Here is a 25,711-nt window from a genome sequence, read left to right as displayed (position 1 = left end):
TTTGTAATTGCTTTTTCCATCTCTTTGAAGAATGTTGTTGGAATCTGGATTGGTATAGCATTATAAGTGTAAATTGCTTTGGGCAGTATTGACATTTTCACAATGTTAAATCTTCCTATCCAGGAGCATTTTTCTAAGTCTCTTTTATATATAGTTTTTTTGAGGTTTTTTTTCCCCTTTTGGGTGGGTTGTTTTCTTAGACTTTTTACAAGAATGGTCTTATGCAGTATTTCTCCTATTGTAACTGACTAATTTCACTCAGCATAATGTCCTCAAGGTTCATCCATGTTATGCAGTGGCTTGCAGCTTCCTTTTTGTTCTTCAAGGTAGCATAGTATCCCATTGTGTGTATGTGCCACAGTTTGTTTTATCCATTCTTCAACTCATGGGCATTTAGGCTATCTCCATGTTTTTGCTATTGTAAATAGTGATTCTATGAGCATTGGTGTGCATATATCTACTCGTGTTATGGCTCAATTTCTTGTGGTATTTCTTGTAAATACCAAGTAGAGGGATTGCTGGATCATAAGGTATTGCTATTTCCAACCTTCTGAGGAAGTGCCATATTGCTTTCCAGAGTGATTGGACCATTTTGCAATTCCACCAAAATTTTGGAGGGCCCAGTCTCTCTGCATCCTCGCATTTATTGTCCTCTACTTTTTTGATCTTTGTTCTTATTGCTGGTGTGAGATGATATCTCATTGTTGTTTTGATTTGCATCTCTCTGATGGCTAGCAATCGTGAACATTTCTTCATATGTTTGATGGCTGCCCGGATCTCCTCCTTGGTGAAGTGTCTGTTCATGTCCTGTGTCCATTTTTTAATTAGGTTATTTGTCTTTTTCTTGTAGAGATGTTGTAGTTTCCTATATATTTTAGAAATGAGTCCCTTATCTGATGTCTGGTTGCAAAAGATTTTTTCACATTTCTATGGGTTCCCTTTTTACTCTTTTGGTGAAGACTTTTGATGCATATAGGTTTTTAATTTGTTGTATGTCCCAATCATCTATTGAGTCCACTTTTGTTTGTGTAGTTTTCAAAATGTTTGGTAGTCTGTGTATTCTCTGAATTAGAACCCTCACATTTGTCCCAATTTTTTCATTGATGACTTTCATAATTTGGGGATTCACATTTAGGTCTTTAACCCATGCTGAGTTGGTTTTTGTATAAGACGTGAGGTAAAGGTCTTGGTTCAATCTTTTATGTATCGCTTTCTGGTTCTGCCACCACCATCTGTTAAAGAGACTATCTCCTCCCCATGCAATATACCTAGGCACTTTGTCGAAAATCAGTTGGCTGAATGTGGATAGGTTAATATCTGGATTCTTGATTATGTTCCATTGATCAATGTATCTTTCATTGTACCAGTACCAGACTGTTTTGACCACTGTAGCCATGTAGAAAATTTTGAAGTTGGGGAGTGAGAGGCCTCTAACCTTGTTCTTCTTCTTAAGCAATACTTTGCTTGTTCTGGGTCTCTTTTCTTTCTCTATAAGTTTGTAATTGTCCTTTCCATCTCTTTAAAGAATGTTGTTGGAATCTGGATTGGGATGGCATTATATGTGTAAATTGCTTTGAGCAGTACAGACATTTTCACGATGTTGAGTCTTCCTATCCAGGAGTATGGTATGTCCTTTCACTTCTATAAGTCGCTTTTAGTTTCTTGTAGTAGTGCTTTGTAATTTTATTTGTAAAAGTCCTTTGTTTCTCTGGTTATGTTTATTCCTAAATATTTCATCCTTTGGGCAGCTATTGTAAATGGTATTGTTTACCTAATGTCTTTTTCAATGCTGTCATTTTTACTATAGAGGAATCTAACTGAGTTTTATACGTTGGTCTTTTACCCTGCCACTTTGCTGAATCTTCCAATGATGTCTAGTAGGTTTTCCACTGAGTCTTTGGGGTTTTCTATGTATAGGATCATATCGTCTGCAAATAGAGAGAATTTTACTTCCTCTTTGCCAATTTGGATGCCTTTAATTTCTCTATCATGCCCTATAGCTCTGGCTAAGACTTCCACCACAATATTAAATAGGAGTGGTGACAAAGGGCATCCTTGTCTGGCTCCCATAAGCTTTCAGTTTCTCTCTATTCAGAGTGATGTAGGCTGTTGGTTTTGTATATATGCTCTTGATTATGTTGAGGACTTTCCCTTCAATTCCTACTTTTTTTAATGTTTTTGTCAGGAATGGATGTTGGATTTTGTCAAATGTCTTTTCTGTATCAATCAATATGATCATGTGGTTCTTTCCCTTTTTCTTATTTATATGGTGGATTACGTTGATTGTTTTTCTAATGTTGAACCATCCTTGCATCCCTTTTATGAATCCCACTTGGTCGTGATTTTTTTTTTTTTTTTTTTTTGATGTGCTGCTGGATTCTGTTGACTAGGATTTTGTTGAGAATTTTTGTGTCTATGTTCATGAGGGATATTAGTCTATAATTTTCTTTCTTAGTGATGTTCTTCCCTGGTTTAGGTATGAGGCTTATGCTTGCTTCATAAAAAGTATTAGGAAGTTTTCTATCCTCTTCTATATTCTGCAATAATTTGAGAAGAATTGGTGACAGGTCTTCCCTGAATGTTTGGCAGAACTCAACTGTGAAGCCATCTGGGCCTGGCCTTCTTTTGGTTGGGAGTTTTTGATGACCTGATCAATTTCTTCTTTTGTTATGGGTCTACTTCACTGTGTGTAAGTTTAGGTAGGTCATGTTTTTCTAAAAATGTATCTAAGTTTTCAAATTTGTTGGAGTACACTCTTCATAGTATTCTGTTATTATCCTTTTGATTTCCTTTGGTTCCTTTGTGACATCACCCAGGTAGTTTCTAATGCGAGTTATTTGTGTTCTCCCTCTTTTCTTTCGTTAGGTTTGCCAATGGTTTGTCACTTTTATTAATCCTTTCAAAGAACCAACTTCTTGTCCTGTTGATTCTCTCTATAGAGAGAATTCTCTTTCCATCTCATTTTTTCTGCTCTTATCTTTATTATTTCTTTTATTTTGGTGACTGTAGGTTCCCTCTGTTGTTCTGTTTCTAATTGCTAGAGATGCTGTGTCAATGTGTTCATTTTGGTTCTTTCCTCTTTTGGGATGTGCGCATTTATCACAATAAATTGTCCTCTCAATACTGCTTCCCTTGTGACCCAAAGATTTTGGTATGTTGTGTTTTCATTATCGTTTGTTTCTAGGAACTTTGTGAATTCACATTCAATTTCTTCTTTTACCCAGTCGCTTTTCAGCAGGGTGTTAATCAATTTCCATGTATTCGACTTTATTTCCTTGGTCTTCTTGTTTATTTCCAGTTTTATAGCATTGTGGTCTGAAAAGATGCTTTGTAGTATTTTGATGTTTCTAAATTTATGGAGGTTTGCTTTGTGACCTAACACGTGGTCAATTCTGGAGAATATTCCATATGCTCTGGAGAAGAATGTATATTGTGTTGTTGTTGGGTTGAATGCTCTGTACACATCTATGAGGTCAAGTTGGTTGATTGTATTGTTTAGTTTCTCTGTAACTTTGTTGAGTTTCTTTCTGGTTGTTCTGTCCCTTTTTGAAAGTGGCATGTTTAAATCTCCCACTATAATTGTAGATTTACCTATTTCTTTCTTCAATTCTAGTAAGGTTTATTTCAGATATCTTGGTGCTTTTCCATTGGGAGCATAGATATTTATTATAGTTATGTCATCTTGCTCAGTTGACCTATGGATCATGAGAGAGTATCCTTCCTTATTTCTTATGCTGGTTTTTGTCTTAAAGTTTACTCTATCAGAGATTAGTATTGCCACTCATGCTTGTTTATTGTTGCAGTTAGCTTGATATATTTTTTTCCATCTTTTAACTTTTAGTTTGTTTTTGTCTTTGTGTGAAAGGTGTGTCTCTTGCAGGCAGCATATTGAAGGGTCTTGTTTTCTTATCCATTCTGCCACTCTCTGTCTCTTCACTGATGCATTTCATCTATTCACATTCAAAGTGATTATCAATAGGTATGAATTAATTGCTGCCATTATATTAAATTTTTTGGTAGTGCTGTTTATTCCTTTGTTCTGCATGCCTTCTTAGGCTGAGTTTGTGGGGGTTTTTGTGCTATTTCTTGTCGGCTTCTTCTTAGTTTTCATGTTTGCTTGTTCTGGTTGGAAGTTCACTTTCATGGGAAGTTTTTAAGTATTAACTTTCTTTGGGGTTACCTTATAGTCTATTAACTTTTCTCTCCATTTAAGAGAATCTATCGTATCCTGTAATCTACCTTACAACCTCACCACCTGGATATCTGTTCCTACATTTTCCCTTCTTTGACATTGATGTTATTTTGATCTCCGGTTGACCTCTCAGCTCCTTTGAATTCACTTATAGTTTTGTTCTGTTCTGAACTCTGTTATCTGTCGACTGAGTTGCAGGTGGTGTTGCCACGCCTGTCAATCTCTGGTTGTTGTCTCTTCTTCTTGGTTTTCATTCCAAATAACTCCCTTTAGGAAGTTTTGAAGTGCTGGATTGGTTTTGACCAAATCTCTTAGATTCTGTTTATCCTGGGATGTTTTGATTGCACGATCATATTTGATTGATAGTTTTGCTGAATAGATGATTCTTGGTTGGCAGTTTTTTTTTTTTTTTTTTCTTTTAGGGTTTTGTATATGTCTCCCCATTGCCTTCTTTCCTGCATGGTTTCTGCTGATAAGTTAGAGCTTAATCTGATTTGCTTGCCTTTTAAAGTGATACTTCTCTTCTCCCTGGCCACTTTTAGGATTCTCTCCTTGTCTTTGATTTTGGAGAGCTTGATTATTATATGTCATGGTGATTTCCTTTTAGAGTCTATCCTTTCTGGGGTAAGTTTGGCTTCTTGAACGTTTATCTTCTCATCTTTCAAGATGTTAGGGAAATTTTCTTCCAGAGTTCTTCAACTATCTCTTCTGTGGACTTCTCTGATTCTTCTTGCTCCGGAATGCCAATAATTCTTAGGTTGTTCCTCTTCATGTTATCCATCATGAATCTTAGACTCTCTTCAGATTTTTTTATCCCTTTTTCAGCTTGCTCTTCTGTCTTAGCAGTATTGAGAGATTTGTCTTCCAGCTAGCTAATTCTGTCTTCCATCTCTTCTATTCTGCTCCTTTCCCCTCTCAGTGTATCATCCATTTCTGATATTTTATTATTAATCATCAGGACCTCTTTTTTCAGGTTTTCAATTGTTTCCAATCTTGTTTGATTGATGTTATAGTACTTTCCTGACTTCTTCCTTGTTATTCTCCACTCCTTTTCAGATCATTTGAATTTGTTTCCATATCATTCTTCTGTGTTCTTACTCAGGCAAATCCAAATGCTCTGCCTCTTCTAGAGAACCTTTGTCTGTCTCCAGTGCATTAGTCTCAGTTACTCTTTTCTGGTTTGGACATGTTTTGAGATCATTTGTTGTGTTTGAGATGTTTTGTTTGTCATTTCCAGTAGTTATGTGGGTTTTTTTAATGCTTAAATGGATGTTTTTTGTTGTGTTATTAAGCTTACTGGGTGTTTCCTGGTGGATATGATCAAGAGATAGGCTTCCTTTTTCACACATAATGTTTAGCAGCTATTATTGGCTCTTGTCTCAATGGTGGAATATTATAGGGTATGCTTGTAGCTTAGCTATATGGCCACAATTGTTGACTCTTCTTGTGTAACATAGGGAGAAAGATCTCCCACATTCAGGAAAAATGTGTGATCAAAAGGCCAAAAAGCAGAAGCAATATAAAAGCAGAGATAAGAACCTCCACTTTGAAACAAAAAAAAAAAACTTTGGCTAACTGTCCAGTCACCTTGTTACATAGGCAGTGTGTGTGCACCATAGAAGCTTCCAATAGTGGGTGGGGGTGTCAGCTCGGTCAGGCCCCTCCTCTAGTCACCACCGTAGAGGTGCACAGATAGATATTGAGAAGTTAACGGGAGAAAGACTGTCCACTATTTTTGCCTCTCATGGTCAGTTAAGTATCTGTGTGTGCACAGCATAATTCTTGAAATAGTTGCATCTTTTTATGTTGGGGTTTTACAGATTGTTCATATGGTTTATCTGTCAGGCCAAACCTGCCTTTATTCTTGCTGTGTAGGCAGGGGTTAATGGTCCCACACAAGTTAACTTTAGTGCTGGGACCCACATGCAGAAGTCAAAAGCAGCAGCCAAAGAATTTGCCCTTGGACCGATGGGGCTCTTTCTCTCTGTGCCGTGGGACAGCTATGGTCTCAACACTGGACTTTTCGGGGGGTGCACACCCATGCACCTGAAGGCATCCGGGCTGGGCAAAGAAGGCATGACAGGTAAGAGGAGGGAAAAAAAATATGTAGAATCCCTCCACACCTCCTTTTGCAAATGTCGCTGTGCTGCTTTTAGCGCCAGTTCCCTGTGCCAGCCTGGCTGTGCCCCACCCTCTGATTTCCTCCTGGGCGGGATGGCCACAAAGGGAGTCCCATGTCGTGACTGATTTCTAAATTACATTGTTTTCCTTTATACCGTGACTTTTCCACTGGCAGTTGCAGGAAACTCATGCCCTGACCCTTATGCTAGATCCAGAGTTCTGGTGCAGTTTTGTGAGAGTCGTGTCTCTGGGTTTACAGCCCCTCCCCCACAGAGCCTGTTCTACCTAACTCTGCTCTGCCGCTGCCAAACCGGAAGTCCCTGATAGTTGACTTTTGAACTTTTTCTTGGTCATCAATTGAGGATGTTCCCATTCCATATTCTTCTGTTTACTCTCAAACTCATAGTGATGAATCCATGTCTTGTCACCAGTAACAATTTTTATAAAGAAACTTTAACCTTCCTTCGAGCATCAGTCCAAATTTGTTTGTAGATGTCCAAACGCTTTTGTTTATGCTCTTCCATGAGTTGTTTCGGTATCTATCACACACAAACATTTCGTAATCAAATCTCATGGATTATTTCATAGGCAGAGCCATGGCTGATTTGCAAGTGATTTGCCACTGTCACTTGTCTATTCAATGTGCACACTCAATGTTGTCATAAGTCATAGATGGGGGTTTTAATATAACTGGAGTATGGATAATTTTTTACTTCCCCTCTTACATTTTGTGTGTGTGTGTGTGTGTGTGAGTTTAAATCGCTGAGGTCTGAGAACAGACACTGAATGACTTCTATTGTTTTAAGTTTGTTAAGGTGACCCAGAATGTGGTATGTCTTAGTGAATATTCCAATAAAACTCTGCCTGCTTGATTTATCATTCAACAAAGGGGCTTAGTCTCCAACTGTTTTAGTGGCTTTGTCTATCATATTTTAGTGCTATCAGTTTATGCTTCATATATTTTGATGGTCCATTTTTAGGTGCATATACTTTTGTGGTGTGGTTGGATAAGCACTGGACTGCTAACAGCTAGGTCAGTGGTTCAAACCCATTAGCTACTCCTTAGAAACCCGATACAAGGTCGTTATGAGTTGGAACTGACTCAATGGCAAGTAACAACAACAACATAAGATTGTTGTCTTCTTGTAGAACTGATCTCTTTATCATAGTATCCTTTTTCATCCCTGTTAATTTTCTGTGTTCTCATGTCTGCTCTGTTCGTAATTAACATAACTACTCCAAGTTTCGTAATGTGGTATCTGTATCTTTCTCTATTTCTTTACTTTTTGTCTATCAGAGTCTTAACAAAGTGGGTTTCTTATAGAAAGCATACATAGTAATTACCCTTGAGCTTTCAATATATGTATTTTTAGTGAATGTAAGTCCACCATCAAATCACATTGTACCACTTCATGTGTAGTTCATGTACCTATGTTGTTCTTAAGTGCTGTCGAGTTGGTTCCAACCCATAGCAACCCTGTATAGGGTTTCCGAGGAGTGGCTGGTGAGCTTGAACTGCTGACGTTGCAGTTCAAATGACATTTCAGTCCAGCACATTAACACACAGTGCCACACCAAGATAACCAGAGTTTTCTCAGGCCCTCCCTTCCATCCCTATGACATTGCTGGCTACAATCACCAAACACACTGTTACTATTATTATATAAGCAGTTATTCTTAGATCTTTCAGAAATCAAGAGAGGCTTTCCTTTCAGTTTCAACCAGCTGCCATCAGTCGACTAATGGGGACCCGATGTGTGTGCTCTAAAGTTTTCCATAGCTCCCCCCCCCCCCCAGAAGTATATCATCAGGCCCTTCCCACCTCAGGGTGGACTTGAACCTCCAACTTCTCAGTTGGCACCTGAGTCCATTAACTGCACCATTGAAGGACTCCCTCACAGTATTAGCCAGAACTTTTAGCTTCCTTTTCAGGGCCAGCAGTCCTCATTTAGGAAGTGATGAGACACAGGCTCCCTCAAACAGAAAGCTAGTCCCGACCCTATAGAAGTAGAGCTTCATGGAAACATCTCAGGAACATCTACTCTGTAGAACACAGCCCTGGGCACTCGGGGCTATCAGGTGATTACAGAACCAGGCGTCATCTACTCTGACCTCTGCCCCCAACCCATGAGGAAACTAGGCCCCAAGCAACGAAGCTACCTGCTCATGGCACCGACAAAGGAAAAAGAATCTACAGAAAAGGAGCTTGGCTCTAGCCTAGATCCTGCCCTGAAGGAAAAAAAAAAAAAAAAAAACTACATTGAGGGACTTTGTTGGATTCATTGAAAAAATTAGTGTACGGACAGTAAATCAGATACATGAACACTAAACTTACTGAAGTGACAACTATGCAGTGGTTTCATAAGAGGCTGTTCGATTCTTGGGAGACACACTGATGTATTGTTTGTTGAAGGGCCAAGAGACACATGACTTACTTTCATGTATAAATGTAAATACATATCCTCAAAGGATTCAGCAAAAGCACCTACACATACATAAAGGAAAAATGAGAAAGCAAATGAGGCAAAATATCAGCAACAGGTGAATCTGGAAAAAGGGTTCAGGATCTGTTGTTATTTTTAACTATTCTTGCAACTTTTATTTAAATTTGAAAGTATTTCCAAATTAAAATTTTAAAAAGTAATCTTTTAGATGCTGTTGTTGTTAACTGCCGTGGAGTCGGTTCCCACTCATAGCAACCCTGCACAGGGTTTCCGAGGCTGTAAATCTTTACAGGAGCAGAGAGCCTCATCTTTCTCCCTTGGAACTGGTAGTTTTGAACTGCTAACTTTGAGATTTGCAGCCCGATTCGTAAGCACTATGCTACTAGAGCTCCTTTTAGATCTTTCAGATAGTTTACTATAATAGGTTATAAATTCTACATTCTTGGAAATTCAGGGACATTGTTTTAGTGTCTTCCATATGGATGGCCCCCTAAATACAATCTATTATTTATGTTACTACTGACTGCTTTTCTGAATGGTGAATTTACTGTAAGAGTTACTGTCTCCTTTGGAAGGACGCCTGTAGTATCCTGGATAAGGAGGAAGACCCCACTCTCCTAAGAGGCAAGTGCTGCCATGGTGGGAGAATCATGGTCATGGCTGGGCCATTGCTCTTCCCACCCAAGTACAACCATGGCCTATCTTCTTGGGCCACCACTTCAGGACATGGAAGGGATCCTCTTCCCTGTCCTTATTGAGAACGACCCCATTTTCAGAAAGCACTAAGAAATGTAGAGGAGAAATATGCTGTTGGTGTTCCAGGTAGTATTTCGCATTCTGGAAGAGCAGTAACCAATGTGTGCCAAAAGTAAACCCAACAAGGCAATGAGCAGTGTGCCCAGGAGACTCAGAGGGCCTGCCTCACACCATTGCACCCCCTTGTCTGACTCATCCAGCAACTATGGGAATTCAATCTGCGGTCCTGGGCTTGGGGAACAGCCATAGATTACAGTCCTCCCTCCCTCCTCCACTGCTGACATGATGTTCACTGGGCAGTGCTGCACGTGGAGCCTGGTCATGTGCATTATCTATTACCTTGGAGACTCACAGAAGCCAGATCATCGCCACTGTGAACACAACAGACATAGAGGTCCAGAGAGCTTGACCGAACTCAAATGTCTGGAAATTTAGACAAAACAGGACGTGGGACCTGGCGCTTGTCACTCTTTCTGCTCTTCCTTCTGCTCTGGGGATCCATCCACTTTTCCCATCTCAAGTACCTACCCCAACATTTCCTCAGCATGGCACCCCATTCATTATACCATGAAGAAGGCAAAGCTTGCCCCTGAGTGTACAGGTTCTCAGAATTATCCATGTTTTTTCCTGTTTGTTCTCTATATGCATCTTTGCATAAACTGGTAGTTTTTGCTCCATACAATCAACCAAGCTATCCTGAGAATTCCACTCAAATGTCACTTTTCCAAAATGCTCTGGAAATTTTTGTTTTGCCATCTTCCTAAGAACCGATGGTCATTACTCAATCAAGATTTCATTTACAAATTGGTGATCATACTTCTCTGGCTGTATTACATAAATGTTTTTGTAAAGGGATAATGTCTTCAGAATATGACCTTAGGACATTTAAATGAACATAATTTTTGTTTTGTGTACATCAAATATTGTTCCTTTGTTCCTTTGTGAAATAGAAGATGTAATAAGGGAAGCCACAGAGAGGAAGTAGGATAACTGTTATTGCAGGGAGGTGATGGGAATCACTGAGATGAAACATTCAAAAGTGAAAAGTTTGTTGAATGTAAAGCTGATGATCTTGTCTGTTAACCTTCGCTCAATTCAGAATAAAAAGTTTTTTTAAAAAAAGAATAAACAAAAAGTTTTACTTTCTCATGTAAAGCGACATGTTTTCCCTTTACATTTTAAGAAAACAAGGGCATGACTAAAAGGCTATGTACAGTGGCAAGCACATCGTGTTACAATATTAAGATTTCCTATATCAGTGGTTATCAACCTTAGCTGCTCACTGAAACCTCCAGGGAAATCTCACTGGCGTGAGGGGCAGTCAGGGCATCAGGAGTTTAAAGATCTTCCGAGGAGACTCTAATCTGTAGCTCAGTTTCAGAACTTCTGGTAGAACCAGAGATGTGAAGCTGCTCAGATGACCACAGGTGCAATCCCTCAGGTCTTCAATTTGGGACAGGTGAGGGCAGTGACACTCAGAACTTGCCGGAAATAGCACCAGCTGGGGAACTTGTTAAAGCCTAGACTTCTGAACCGCCCCCAGTTTCTGATTCAATAGGTGATCCTGAGAATTTGTGTGTCTAACAAATTCCTAGCTCGTATTGATTCTACTAGTCTTGGAACCCCACTTTGAAAAACACTTGGTTAGGATACCAAACCCATTGCCACTGAGTCAATTCGGACTCACAGTGGCTCTGTAGGGCAGTGTAGGTCTGCCCCATTGGGGTTCTCAGCTTGTAATCTTTATGGAAGCAGATTGCCACATCCTTCTCCTGTGGAGAGGTTGGTGGGTTCGAACCACTGATAACTTGGTTAGTAACAGAGTATGTTAGCAGAGTCACCAGGGTTCTTTTTGGTTAGAATTTATTGTTGTTAAGTGCCGCCAAGTCAGTTCTGACTCATATGACCCTGTATGGGGTTTCTGAGGCATAAATCTTTGTGGGAGCAGAAAGCCTCATCTTTCCCCACAAAGCACCTGGTGGTCTCAAACTGCTGACCTTGTGGTCCACAGTCAGAGCCACCCAAATCAAAATTTCCTGTGGGATTTTTGAGTCTGCTGAATCACATGCTCTGGAACTCTCTCTGTCACACTCTCCAAGTGACTCCACCCACGAGGCAAGTTTGAGGTCCTCCCTGACTGGTGCTAAAGGTTAAGCACTCTGATACTAACCTAAAGGTTGGTGGTTCAAACCTATACAGATGTGTTTCAGAAGAAAGACCTGGCATGTCACCAGCCCTTTGCTCTGTTGTGGTAGAAAGATACAAAGGTGACCTGTTTCCAAGGTCTCATCCAGGGCCCAAATATGCTTCCAAAATATCGCAGCTCTGAAAATCCAGGGGAGCAGTTCCACTCAGCATACATTGCATCCCATGAGTCAGAATTGTTTTGTTGTGTGTGTGTGAGAGAGAGAGAGAGAATGTGTGTAGCAAGGTGATTCTATGATGTCTGTGACTGCAACAAGCTGCAAGGAACTCTTCATTCACCAGGCAAAGAGAAGACAGCCCCATCTTTTTCGTATTTGCTGAATACAAAGAAGCAGCCCTGTAAGCTTAGAATGCACTCATTCTAAGTCACCCATGGCCTGTGCACTGCCTGCCCTAAAGGGCATTCTAAGCTCACTGAAGGAATGGCACATGGGCACTCAATCCAGGGGTCCTGGAATGAGAAGCAGGTCACCTTTGTGACTTTCTGCCATTACAGAGCAAAGGTTTGGTGACATTATTTTATCACTAGAATATACAATTCATTTTCCACTTCTACCAGGAAATGAATAGTTAACTGGAGGAATGAGGAAGCAAATAGAAACATCCACAAGAATTACCTACCTATAGAACTGGAAAAATTCTAATGGGATGCATAACTGTTCTATTTTCAAAAAATTATTCTCATAGTAGAAAACCAATTCTTTTTCCCCTGAAGAAACTAAAAATTTGAGTAAGATGGAGACTGCCTTTTCTGGCAGGTGACTGTCACCATATACATTTATTTATTTCATCACCAGAGATGTGATATTTCATCAAGTGCTAGGCCCTATGCTGGGGCTGGAGATTTCAAAGAGAGCAATACAGATGGGCAGTCCAACGGTAGTGCCTGGCAACAGCATGTCAACACACCAGGGAGTATGAGATGTCCAATTCCATTAGACACTAGCAAGAAAAAGAACAGAGCACTTTCTCTAAAACAAGAAGGGGGCTGGGGTCTACTTGACCTCACTTTGTTAAGCGAAGCCTACTAGAATAAGTACACTTAAGCAGAGACCTAAATAACAAGGGGAACTAGGCCGGAACAGAACAGGAAAAAAGAACTCCAGCACAGAGAATGGTACATGCAGAGATACTGAGGTAGCAGAGGGGTTTGCTTGGTTCAGCTATTGAAAACAAAGGTCAAAGAGCAGGAGGAAACCAAACCCAACCCAAACCCACTGCAATGGAGACAAATCCGACTCATAGCAACCTTATAGCAAAGGGGAGAGGTGGGAGGATCCAGGTCAGAGAGGACAAATTGAGGTGCCTCAAGAAATGAGGTCAGACAAGGGGATGATACAAGGTGACCAACCATTTGAGCTTCTCAGATGCAGGACTTTCAGTGCTAAAGCCATGAAAGGCCCAGGCAAGTGGACAAACTGACCAAGCTGGAGTTGTGGTCAGAAAAGACAGGAGGTAAGATCAGAGGCAAACTTCACAGCCCTCCATAAGGAGCCAGAAGCCAGGAAGCTACTGACGGTTTAACAGGGAAGTAGCATGGTTTATGTCCTTTAATGTCCATAGAATGAGTTGAAGGGTGCAAGAATAGAAAGTAGGTAACCCTTTTAAAGTGACTACTATCGTCCAGGAAAGAGAAATAGAATTTAGATAAAGATGGCTGAGAGATGGAGTAAGTACAGGCAGAGGCAAAGCTGTTGGGGCCACCGGGCATCTCCATAAATCTGAAGGTCTCAGGGGAAAGAGGGAACAGGATTTGTTGCTGGTATCCTACAGGATCAGGTAACAACTCAGTAACTACTACTGGGCCAGGCAGTGTGGAAAGTGAGTTCCCAAAGGAAGGAGATGCAGCATGTATAAGAGCTGGCCTTGCAGGAGGTGTCTTCCCCCAGAAGTATAATGGTAGATTTGGCAAACGGCAGCTTCTAAAACTGCTTCTCAAAGAGAGCCCCAAGGATGGTGCCAGGTACAGATAGATGCTCCCTGACCTGCAGAGTGTATGTTTGCTTACGTGCCTCCTGAAGGCTGGCCATACTGCCTTCCCACTGCTAGGAGAAACAGTGCAAAGTTATTAGGGAGAGGACCACTGCATTGTCTTTATAAGAAAGGGACACTAGCTAGAAAGAGAAGAAAGGAAACAAGGGGCGACAGTTTGGCAGGTAGAGTACACCCAGAGGTACCTTGGAAGAAAAGTCTGGTGATGTACTTCCAAAAACTCAGCTACTGAAAACTCTGAAGGCAAGCAGGCCAACAGCGCTGGAATATGGGTCCTTGGTACAACCACTGCTGAGCAGAGACCTGGGGCTGGCAATAGAGGGCCAGGCAGGTAACACAGAACAAAGAATCATAAAGGAGAAAATCCCCTGTGATTAAAGTTTACATATACATACATATATATGTAATATATGTACATGTTGTTATATAATATATATGCATATTATATATATGTGTGTGTATACATATATATGTTTTTGTTAAGTGCTATCCAGTAGGTTCCAACTCATAGCAACCCTGTATAGGGTTTCCGAGGAGCAACTGGTGAATTTAACTGCTGCTCTTGCAGTTCAAATTGACCGTGCAATCCAGTGCTTATCCTACAGCGCCGCACCAGGACTATATATAGTCCTGTTGTTTTTGTTACGTGCAGTTGAGTCGATTCTGCAGGGGTTTAATGTAGTGGGGTGTGCAGGGCAGCCAGCAAGGGTGAGTATCCCAAGCTTTCCTCCTTTGATATGGTGCAGTCTTGCCACTTTTCTTTACTGGTTTCAGTGGAAAATACTGAGTTTTCCTTCTGTGACAGGTTTCCACCTTACACGGGTTCCAGTTTTCACAGGTTTTATTGTATCATCCCCCACCCAGAATTTTTAATTTAACAAAACAAATGTAAAATATCATCACTAAGAGAAACTTTCCTGTTGAGACTTGAAGGTTCTGTTTTCCAAACATCTAAAATAGTGATGCACTGGCATTCGTACTCTAATATGAAAATGAAAACAGCAGTGTCTGCAGAAGGTTTTTCAAAGGTCCAAATCGGCAATGAATGGCAAATAAAGAATTCTGAAAGTGCTCGGCTAAAAAATGTCAATGAATCTGGCAAATCAGTTTGACAAAAAAGGACCACCAATCTGGCTAGTTACTAAAATGATACCATGCCAGGCAAAAGGTGCCATTTGTAAAACCACGACTGAATAGATGAAAAGCCAAATTCTCCATATACCAGTAGGCACTCATCTATAAGCCAAGACAGAGCCTTCCCTAGGCTCACCAACCAGGAGGTGGTGCTGTGGGGCACCCGGCCTCAGAGGATGCCTTTATTTGGTCTCTGTTTGTGCAGCCACAAGATCTTGGTCTCCTATAAAGTAAACCACAGGATTTAAGATGAAATGGGTCCTTGTACCCAGTGTCATCAGCACAGAGCTCTGTTTAAAGTACTGGGCTTTCGAGCTGCCAAGGTTTTCAGAAAAGCCATACATGGTCTGGTTCTCCTCACCCATCCTCTTTATAATCATGGCTTAATGGACAATAAACAGCAAGCTTTAGAAATAAACAGAAAGCAGGAGTTGTTAGGAGGGATTGTAAAGACTGATAGTTGTATACTCTGCAAGCAGAGTTGCACCCAAAATCTAATGTTAGCCATTAGTCCCACAGTAATACAAGGGCATGACTTTCGAAAGGACAGTGAGCAAGGCACAGTGGGAAGTGGCTGGTGGTGGTTATGTAGTGTGGAGTTGGTTCTGAATCATAGCTGTGAGTCATAGACTCACATTGGCCCTGTATAGGGTTTCCGAGGCTGTAAATCTTTACGGGATCAGAAAGCCTCATCTTTCTCCCACACAGCAGCTGGTAGTTTCCACCTGCTGACCTTGCGGTTAGCAGTCCAACTCATAACCCACTACGCTACCAGAGCTCCTTGGGAAGTGGGTGGGGTGGAAATTAAGCAGCTTTTGGATGCAGCTGTGGCTGTCACGGTGCTCCTTCTTGAGCTTTTGTTTTCCCTTTGTAACCTTGTCCTGTGGTTAGATGTCTCGTCAACCTCTCAAGGCAGCCTTTAGTGTGTATACTGTGTCTCTGTGTCCTAGAAATTGAAAATGACCTTCAGGATGATGGAAAGCTTCCTTCAATCAAATGTTACCAGAGTAGTAAGACATTTTGACACTTAACCAAGTTCCTTGCCTTCTATAAGAGAAACTTTTTTTTAATGAACTAGATATTAATTACTTCAATAAAAGCTCTCCCCCCCATATAAGTAGGCTCAGTACTTCTGCTCAAACAGTTCTAGTGAACAAAATACCCCAACATTGCCATGTCTTTTTGAATACTGTTGCTAGAAAGCTTTATATAGGTTCTTGCAACTTATACCCATTTTTCCTATTTTTGTCTCTGACCCCATGTCACTCATATGCTTTTCAAATTTTCAGAGTTTTGTTTGTCTTCCAGTCTAAATAGCCACAGATTTTTTCAGCTCTTTCCTCTATGGTTTCCAGACCCTTCAACAACTTGACCAAGGACTCTGCTCCAATTTGTCCATATCCCTTAAAGTGGGTTCCAGCCACTGGGCTTGTGGGTGATGTTTTCATTTTATCACCCATACATCAGGTATATCTGCTCTTTCCTCTGTGAGTTCTTATTATCACAGGACAGGCTGCAGCTTCTCACCAAACACCAAGCAGTAGAGAGAGATTGTGGTGGCAGGCAATGTATGAAAGTCTGTTCTGTGAGCCCACAACTCCAGCAGTGAGATTACTTTGTAGATTCAAACATCTTTGAAGTAAATGTAAATTGATTCTGTAAATGGATAGCTCAAAGTGGAGCGTTTCTTAGCCCCCAGAACCCATAGTGCTGGGAGAATTGACCAAGGATTTTCATTGAGATGTAATGATTTCACATCTAGAAGTTAAACTGTCATGGATTATAGTGAATCATCTGAATGGATTCAAAATAAAGCAATCCTGAAAACAGCTTTCCAGTTTAATATTCCAAGTATTAGGATGCAGATTGAAGATGTGATCTAAGCTTAAAAAAAAAAAATTCTCTAATCATGTTGTCATTTGAAGTTGACAACTGAGTTGAACTAGAGAGACTCAGAAGTTAGTATAAAGGTCACATATGAACAGAGGTTTTGTTGTTGTTATTGTTAAGTGTTGTTGAGTCAGTTCTGACTCATAGTGAACCTGTAAAGGGTTTCCGAGGAACTGCCGACTTTGCGGCTCAAACTGACTGACCTTGAGGTCCATCGAGTGTTTATCTTATAGCGCCACACCAGAATAGATATTTAGCACTACAAAAATGCCAAGGAAGGATTGTCTCTTCTGTAGTTAGAAATCAAATAAGTCAACACAGGATGATCTTACGTAAGCATTATATAATGATATTGTTACTAAGTGCCAATGAGTGGGTTTCGACAGCAACCCTGTATAGGGCTTCTGGGGCTTTAAATTTTCGTGGGCGAAAAAGACCTAATCAGTGGGTGGCTGGTGGGCTCAAACCACAGACCTTGTGGTTCACAGTCCAGTGCTTATTGTACAAAGACACAGTGCTCTATTTTTTTACTTTTTTTTTTTAAGTTTTTATTGTGAATTATGTGGGTTCACATGGGAGAACATCAGATTCACATACGATAATATGTATTGTATTATCATATTTCGTTTCATTGCAATGATTACAATTCCCTTCATGCATCATCAAATAACCAAAGGATACACCCCACAGGCCTGCCACCCTGGCTATCAGCACATAGCCCCTCTCCCTCCTTGAGTCCCGTGTCCCCAGCCACTCCATCTGTACACGTCATCTCTTGTCTCCATCCCTGGCTTCAATGCCTCTCTAGCTTCAATGCCACGCTCTCTGCTCTTCTCACTTGATGGTCCCAGGGACCTCTGCTCCTGGGCTGCAAAATCAATCACTCCCCTCCTTTTGTCAAAAAACATCTATCTATACATTTCCGACCCTCACAGTCAGTCCTGATGGCAATTATTCACTATTGTACCACAAAAGTCTTATCCCCATTTCCTTTCGCCAGCTCTGTCCCAACAGATTGAAAACCATTCAGTAGAGGTTCTGCCTACCCCTGCCCCGTCTGAAACTAGGCTCCCTCTTGAAAACTTGTAAGACAGTCACTTCTTGCCTTTATTACCCCCCCCCCCCCCGTTTTGGGTATCCAATTGACATTATTTTTTTGACATTATTACATAATGTCAAAAATTGCCACTACAGAGTTTAATTTGTTTTGCTATTAAGTGCCATTGAGTTGGTTCCAATGCAGGGTGATCTTGTACAGGGCTTATGAGGCTTTTTTTTAAAAAAAATTATTTGCAGAAAGACTCATCTTTCTCCCACACATAGTTTTAATTGTTGTTGTTGTTGTTGTTGTTAGGTGCCATTAAGTCGGTACCGACCCATAGCAACTCTATGCACAACAGAACAAAACACTGCCTGATCCTGGGCCAACCTCACAATTGTTGCCATGCTTGAGCCAGTGATGCTGCCACTTTGCCAATCCATCTCACTGGGGGTCTTTGTTTTCTCTGACCCTCCCCCTTATCAAACATGATATCCTTCTCCAGTGACTGGTCTCTCCTGACAATAATGGCCGAAGTATGAGAGACGAAGTTTGGCCATCCTGACCTCCAAGGACCACTCTGACTGCACTTCTTCCAACAAAGATCTGTTGGTTCTTTTGGCAGCCCATAGTACTTCTCCTTCAACACCATAACCCAAATGCATCAGTTCTTCTACGGTCTTCCTTATTCACTGTCCAGCTTTTGCATGTATATGAGGTTATTGAAAATACCATGGCTTAGGTCAGGTGCACCTTAGTCCTCAAGCTGATATCTTTGCTCCTCAACGCTTTAAAAAGGCCTTCTGCAGCAGAGTTGCCTAGTGAAATACATTGTTTGATTTCTTGACTGCTGCTTCCATGAGTGTTGATGGTGGATCCAAGAAGAATGAAGTCCTTGACAATTTCAATCTTTTCTCCATTGATAAGAATGTTGTTAATTTGTCCAGTGGTGAGGATTTTTGTTTTCTTTAAATTGAGATGCAATCCATACCGAAGGCTGTGCTCTTTGATCTTCACAGTAAGTATTTTAAGTCTTCTTCACTTTCAGGAAGCAAGGTTGTATTGTTTGCAAATTGCAGGTTGTTAATGAGTCTCCAATTCTGATGCCATGTTTTTCTTCATATAACCCAGCTTCTCATATTATTTGTTCAGCACACAGGTTGAATAAGTATAGTGAAAGCATACAACCCTGTCACACATCTTTCTTAATTTTAAACCATTCAGTGTTCCCATGTTCTCTGTTCAAACAACTGCCTCTTGGTCCATGTACAGATTCTTCATGAGTACAATTAAGTGTTCCGGAATATTCATACATCACAATGTTGTCCATAGCTTGTCATGATCCACAGAATTGAAGGCCTTTGTGTAGTCAATAAAGCACATCTTTCTGGTATTCTCTGCTTTCAGCCAAGATCTATCAGATATCAGCTATGATATCCCTCATTCCATGTCCTCTTCTGAATCCAGCTTGAACCTCTGGAAGTTCTCTCTCAATGTATACTTGCAGCCATTTCTGTATTACCTTTAGTATAACTTTACTCACATGGGATAGCAACGATATTGTCCAATGATTTCCACATTCTGTTGGGTCATCTCTCTTTGGACTGGGCACAAATACAGATCTCTTCCAGTCAGTCAGCCAGATAGTTGTCTTCCAAATTTCTTGGCAGAGATGAGTGAGTGCCTCTTGTGCCGCCTCACTTTCTTGAAAGATTTAAATTTTTATTCCATCAATTCTTGGTGCCTTATTCTTTGCCAATTCCTTCAATGCACTTTGGACTTCTTTCTTCAGGACCACTGACTCTTAATCATTTGCTACCTCTTGAAATGGCTAAACATCAACCATTGCCTTTTTTTTTTTTTTTAATGTTTTATTGTGAATTATATGATAGTTTACATGGGAGAACTTCAGTTTTACATTCATTCCATCGTATATCATCTCACTGCCATGGTTCCAATCCCATCCATGCATCATCAACCACCCAAAGGGTATATCCCAGAAACCCATCCCCTACACTTCCCCCTCCTTCCCCCAGTTTTCGGCCCACAGTCCCTTTCCCTCTCTGGGTCTAAAGTCCCCAGTCGCTTCATCACTCCACGTCATCATCACTGTCTCCATCTCAGGCATCTCTGTTTCTCTGGGCAGGGTCCCGCTCTCAGCTCTTCTCCGTTGATGGTCCCAGAGGCCTCCGCTCCTATTCTGGAGAATTAATCACTCCTTTCCTTGTTACAAAACTTCTACCTTTGCATTTCCAACCCTCATAATCTGTCCTGATAAGCATTCTTCACTACAGTATCACGAGTTACCCATCTGTATCTCCTTTCATCTGCTCCGCTCAACCATTGCCTTTTGATATAGTGACTCTGTGTATTCCTCCCATCTTCTTTTGATGCTTTCTGCATCATTCAATAATTTGTCCAGAGAATCCCTCAATAATGAAAGTTGAGGCTTCTTGAATTTTTTCTTCAGTTCCCTCAGCTTGAGAAATGCTGAGCATGTTCTTCCTTTTTGGTTTTAGGACTCCAGATATTTGCACATTTTGTTGTAATATCTGACTTTGTCTTCTTGAGCTGACCTTTAAATTTTTCTGTTCAGCTCTTGTACCACCTCATTTCTTCCATTTGCTTTAGGATCTCTACGCTGGAGAGCAAATTTCAGTGTCTCTTCTGACATGCATTTGACCTTTTCCTTCTTTCTTGTTCTTAATGACTTTTTGCTTTCTTCCTATATGATGTTCTTGATGTCATCCCACCACTCTTCTGGTCTTCAGTCTTAAGTGTTTTAATGTATCAAATCTGTTCTTCAGATGATCTCTAAATTCAGGTGGGATATATTTAAGGTCATATTTTGGCTCTTGTGGACTTGTTTTCATTTTCTTCATCTTCAGTCTGAATTTGCAAAAGCAACTGATGGTCTGTTACACAATCTGCCCCTGGCCTTGTTTTGGCTGATGATATGGAGCTTTTCCACCTTCTCTTTCCACAGATGTAGTCAATTTGATTTCTATGTATTCCATCTGGTGAGGTCCATGTGTATAATCCACTCTTATGCTGTCTAAAGAAGGTATTTGAAATGAACAAATCATTGGTTTTGCAGAATTAGCTGCCAGGAAATCATAGCCACTCCATATGTTACAGAGTAGAACTAGTCCATATGGGTTCTCTGGGATGCGATCATTATGGAAGCAGTTGGCTAGGCTTTTCTTCCATGGAGCCTCTGGGTGAGTTTGAACAGCTAACATTTAGGTCAGCAGCCAATCTGAAAACCATTTGTGCCACCCAATCCCCTTAGACATGCCACTTCTCGTTGTTGCTCTAAGTGTCAGGAGTTGGCTCCATTCATAGCAACCCTGTATTGGGTTTCTGAGACTGTTAAATCTTCACAGGACTAGAAAGTCTCATCTTTCTGTGGTGGAGTGGTTGGTAGGCTCAGTCTACAAGGTTCACAGTCCAGTGCTTTTGAGCTACCATGCTCCTAGATATGTCACTGGTGGATTAATATTCAATACAAATTATTTTGGAAGGATTTGCTTCTTTTCTTTACCTAACTGTGGGAATACTGACTTGTATGGTCAACCACAAAGCTTCTGGATACAGGGGATTTATACAGGTTTAACCTTTCTCCTACTTCCCAAAGGTGGGTAAGCCAGATATACCAGGTAAGCTTGATCTCAATCATCTGGTCATTCTAAACTGAAATTCCCATCTACTCTCCACTTTCCTGCCATTTCATTTCCAAGTGAAATGTCATCAGCTGTTAAGTTACAATATGTAGGATCTCCCTGAGGAATCTGACTCATGCAGGTTGCTCAGGGAGGGTCTCTGGTAAAATGTTTATTTGAAAAAAAGCATAAATATATACTTGTTGTTGTTAAGTGCTGTTGAGTCAGTTCCCACTCATAGCAACCCTGTATAAGGCTTCCAAGAATAACTGGTAGGTTTGAACTGCCAGCACTGCAGTTAGCAGTCCAGTGTGTCATACCAGGACTCCAGTTATATATGTTGTTGTTGTTATGCCGTCGAGTTGGTTCCAACCCATAGCGACCCCATGTAGGGTTTCCAAGAAGCAGCTGGTGAGCTTGAACCACGAACTCTGTGGTTCAAACCAACTTTGCAGTCCAGCACATTAACCCACAGCGCCACACCAGGACTCCCCAATATATATAACAGGTGTCAAATATGTGTTCCATAGACAGTATTATTAAGTAGACACAACAGAATTTGATAAATGATAAAGTAGTTTTGCTGAGCTTTGGAATTTTATTATTTCTTTTTAGAAAAAAGAGAAAACTTACAAGATACAGAGGTCTCATACAATACATTATCATTGATGATTGTTCCTGTTACACCTTCACATTGGCGCTGGCTTATGAATCAGTGTTGCAAAGCACATGGGACAGCATGAGATCCATCACAGACAGGTGGACATACACCACATTGCGAAAAGGAGAACTCAGTGACAAATGATGTTGGACAAGACTATTCCAAAAGGAAGCCAAGACAGCTGAGAAACCAACAGAGCCTTCCTGTGGAGAAGTCTGTGTGGGTATCCACACCATGTGATGTCTGAAGCTAGGAGAAACACAATGGGTGTACTCCTCTGGAAGAGCAGGACCCACTGCCTCTACTGGACCATGACAACAACAGGAAATGGTAATGTTCTTTTGGTTGCTCTTTTCCAGGGCTGCTTGGGTTCCCAATTTCTTATTTCTGCCCTCCTCTGCACATTTCAGTTAAAATCCTTAAAGTAGTGTAGGTGATGACATCTTTCATGAATTTTTCAGGATCCATTTCTGCCCAATGATAATGCACTAAAAAGAATACAGATAAAACACATTTCTCAGCAGGGATCCAATATTTACATGCTATTAGAAAAACAGAAAACCAAGCATAATAAAATAGCTGAAGATATCCTTTCAAGTTCATACAATGACAGTATTGTGTCAAAGTTTCACTTCACTTAGAAAAATCTACATGTCACCAGGTACAAAATCAAGTTATCTCCACATTAACGATTCTTCAATTTATTAGGACTCCATTCTTAGGTTTCAAAAAGACACCAAAACAAATATCTGGAAATTAAGCAACATACTTAAATGAACTTTCTCTGATGGCTCATGTATCAAAGAAAAGTCTCAAGGCAAATTAGAAGATTTTAAAGTGAATAAAAATGAAAATACAACATATGAAAAGTTCTGACAGTCAAAGCAATTGTTAGAGGAAAATTAATAGCATTAAAATATATATTAAACAAAGAAGCTGTCAAATCATTAACCTGAGTTTCTACTTTAAGAAACTAAAATAATAAGAGCAGATTAAACCCTAATCAAACAGAGGAAGGAAATAATAAAGAAACAAATAAAACTGAAAATATTAAAAAAGGAGTGAAAAGATCAACACAATTGATAAAGTTCTAGCCAGCCCAAGGGGGGAAAATACCATTATCAATAATGAGAGTGGTAACATCACAACAAATTTAGCAGACATTAAGAGAATTAAGAATTTATCAAAACCAACTTTTTATCCCAATGTGTTTTAACTTTTTATTATGAATTTTAACAATTATGAATTGAGTGAAGGTTTACACAGTAGACTATCAGTTTTACATTCCACAAATCATACACTGTTTCATCTCAATGATTGCAGTCCTTCCACGTAACAACTGTTTTCCCACTTCTCCCTGTGGTTCCTATTTCCATTCCACCCGCCTTCCCATCCCTTCTGAGCTTTGTCCTTAGGTAAATGCTGACCTATTGATCTTGAGTGGTCAATTATTCCATGATGAGCATACCTTACCAGTGTTGTTGCCTCCACTATATACCTATTTACTAGTTGGCTAAAAATTGAACCACAAGGTTGCGTTCAGCTCTAAATCTAAAGGGTGACCCAGGACCACAGTTTGGGGTTCCTCCTGTCTCTTTCTACTAGAAAGCCCAGTCTTTTTTATAATATTGAGTTTTGTTCCACATTTCTCCCACTCTGTCCAGGAGCTTCTAATATGATCCTTTTCCAAACAGTTGTTTACCTTGAAATTTGACAATTTTGATGAAGTGAAAATTTCATGACAAAAACAAGAAAGCCTCAATTCTAAATCCTTTGTAAATGGAGAGATAGAGTGTTCGGGAGGCCAAAGAAAGCACAGGAACAAACAATAAACCAAATGTATATTCTAAGGACATTAATATACATCAAAATATTAAAATGGTTGATCTTAGAATATAAAATGTCTAAGTGTCTTAGGTTTCCCTTAGTAATTTTGAGGCCACGATAAAAACCAACTGATCTTACCAAGATTTGTGATGCAGGAATTTGTCACCAGAGAGTTTAACTAAATTTCAGAGAGTAATTTCATTCCCTTAGATCTAAATCTGAATCAGATGGACTTCAGTAGAAGCAAAAAGAGTCTGCCCGCAGCAGCTATGCATGGGGACATCACTCTGTGAACCTTTCTGAGATAACAAGTGGGTGTACCCCAGCTTAATATCACAGGCTGTGGGCTCACATTAGTAAGGCTATTTGGAACATTGGCTAGTCCAGGAAATTTTGATTCTGACTCATACAAACACTTTAGGACAGAGTAGAACTACTTCATAGAGTTTCCAAGCCTATAAAGCTTGATGGGAGCAACTGCTGAGTTTGAACCACCAACCTTGCTCATTGCTTAAAACACTGTGCAATCAAGGATCCTTCAGGGACCATTGCTGCTGTTGTTAAGTACTGTTGAGTTGGTTCTGACTCACTGAGACCCTATACAGGGTTTCTAAGAAGTGACTGCTGGGTTTGAGCCACCAACCTTGTCAGCAGTCCAGTACTTATCCTACAGTGCCTTACCATGAACCATTAGTGAATGGAAAATATACAATATAATTCCTAGAGACACTACTAGTTCTATTTGTAAGTTAAAAAAAAAAAAAAAGTAAAAAGAAAAGAATCCATTTGCACTTATATTTTATTTGAGAAGTTACCCCAAACTGAAAAACTCTTTCACCACTTCCTATACCAATAACTGAAATCCTTAAATTAGTTCCCACATTGACCTTTGGAGAGCCCAATCTCTTGGCACCAATGAAATATTTGGCTGTGGATTTAAAATGATGTTAGAGATAGTGGTTGAATAAATTGTATTTTCCCACTTACTTCTATTAAATATTCTACATGTCTGAATGCTTTGGGAAAATAAATGAATGTTTCAAATGTTTGATGTGCAGAGAGAAGTTACAAATTTTATTATAAAAGAATCCATGACTTAGAAAATGTTTGATGATATTATGTTAAGTGATAAAAGTAAAAATAGGTTATAAAATAGAAAGAGAAAGAAAAAGAGTAATCTAATACAATTTGATTAACTTGACCTACACCTATGGCTGCAGTAGCTCAAAAGAGGGAACAAATCTTTACAGCGAGGATCATTCACACCCCCTCCATACACAGAGTAGACAGGGATGGACAACTTGGACACTGGCTACCCAAAATGGGAGGCTACAAAGGCAAGAAGTGACTGGATTACAAGCTTTCAAGAGGGAGCCTAGATCCAGAAGGCGTGGAGGAGGTTGAATCTCCATTGAGTAGTATCCAAACTGTCTGGGTGGGGCTGATGAAAGGAGATGTCAATAGGTCTCTTGTGATACAATATTGAATAATTGTTATCAGGACTGACTGTGAGGGTTGGACATGTAAATGTAGACGTTTTGTAGCAAAAGGAGGGGAGTGACTGACTTTACAGTTTAGGAGAGGAGGTCCCTGGGACCATCAAGGGAGAAGAGAGGAGAGCAGGACCCTACCCAGAGAAGCAGTTATGCCAGAGATGGAGGGGTTGGGGACTTTAGACCCAGAGAGGAAGAGGGGCTGTGTGCTGATGACCAGGGGGTAGGCTTGCAGGGTATATACCCTTTGGATGGTTGATGATGCATGGAGGGGATTGTAACCATGGCAATGAAA

The sequence above is a fragment of the Chrysochloris asiatica genome, unplaced genomic scaffold, assembly GCF_000296735.1.
Source record: "Chrysochloris asiatica unplaced genomic scaffold, ChrAsi1.0 scaffold00039, whole genome shotgun sequence".
Classification (NCBI taxonomy): domain Eukaryota; kingdom Metazoa; phylum Chordata; class Mammalia; order Afrosoricida; family Chrysochloridae; genus Chrysochloris; species Chrysochloris asiatica.
Note: the sequence above shows the minus strand (reverse complement) of the source record.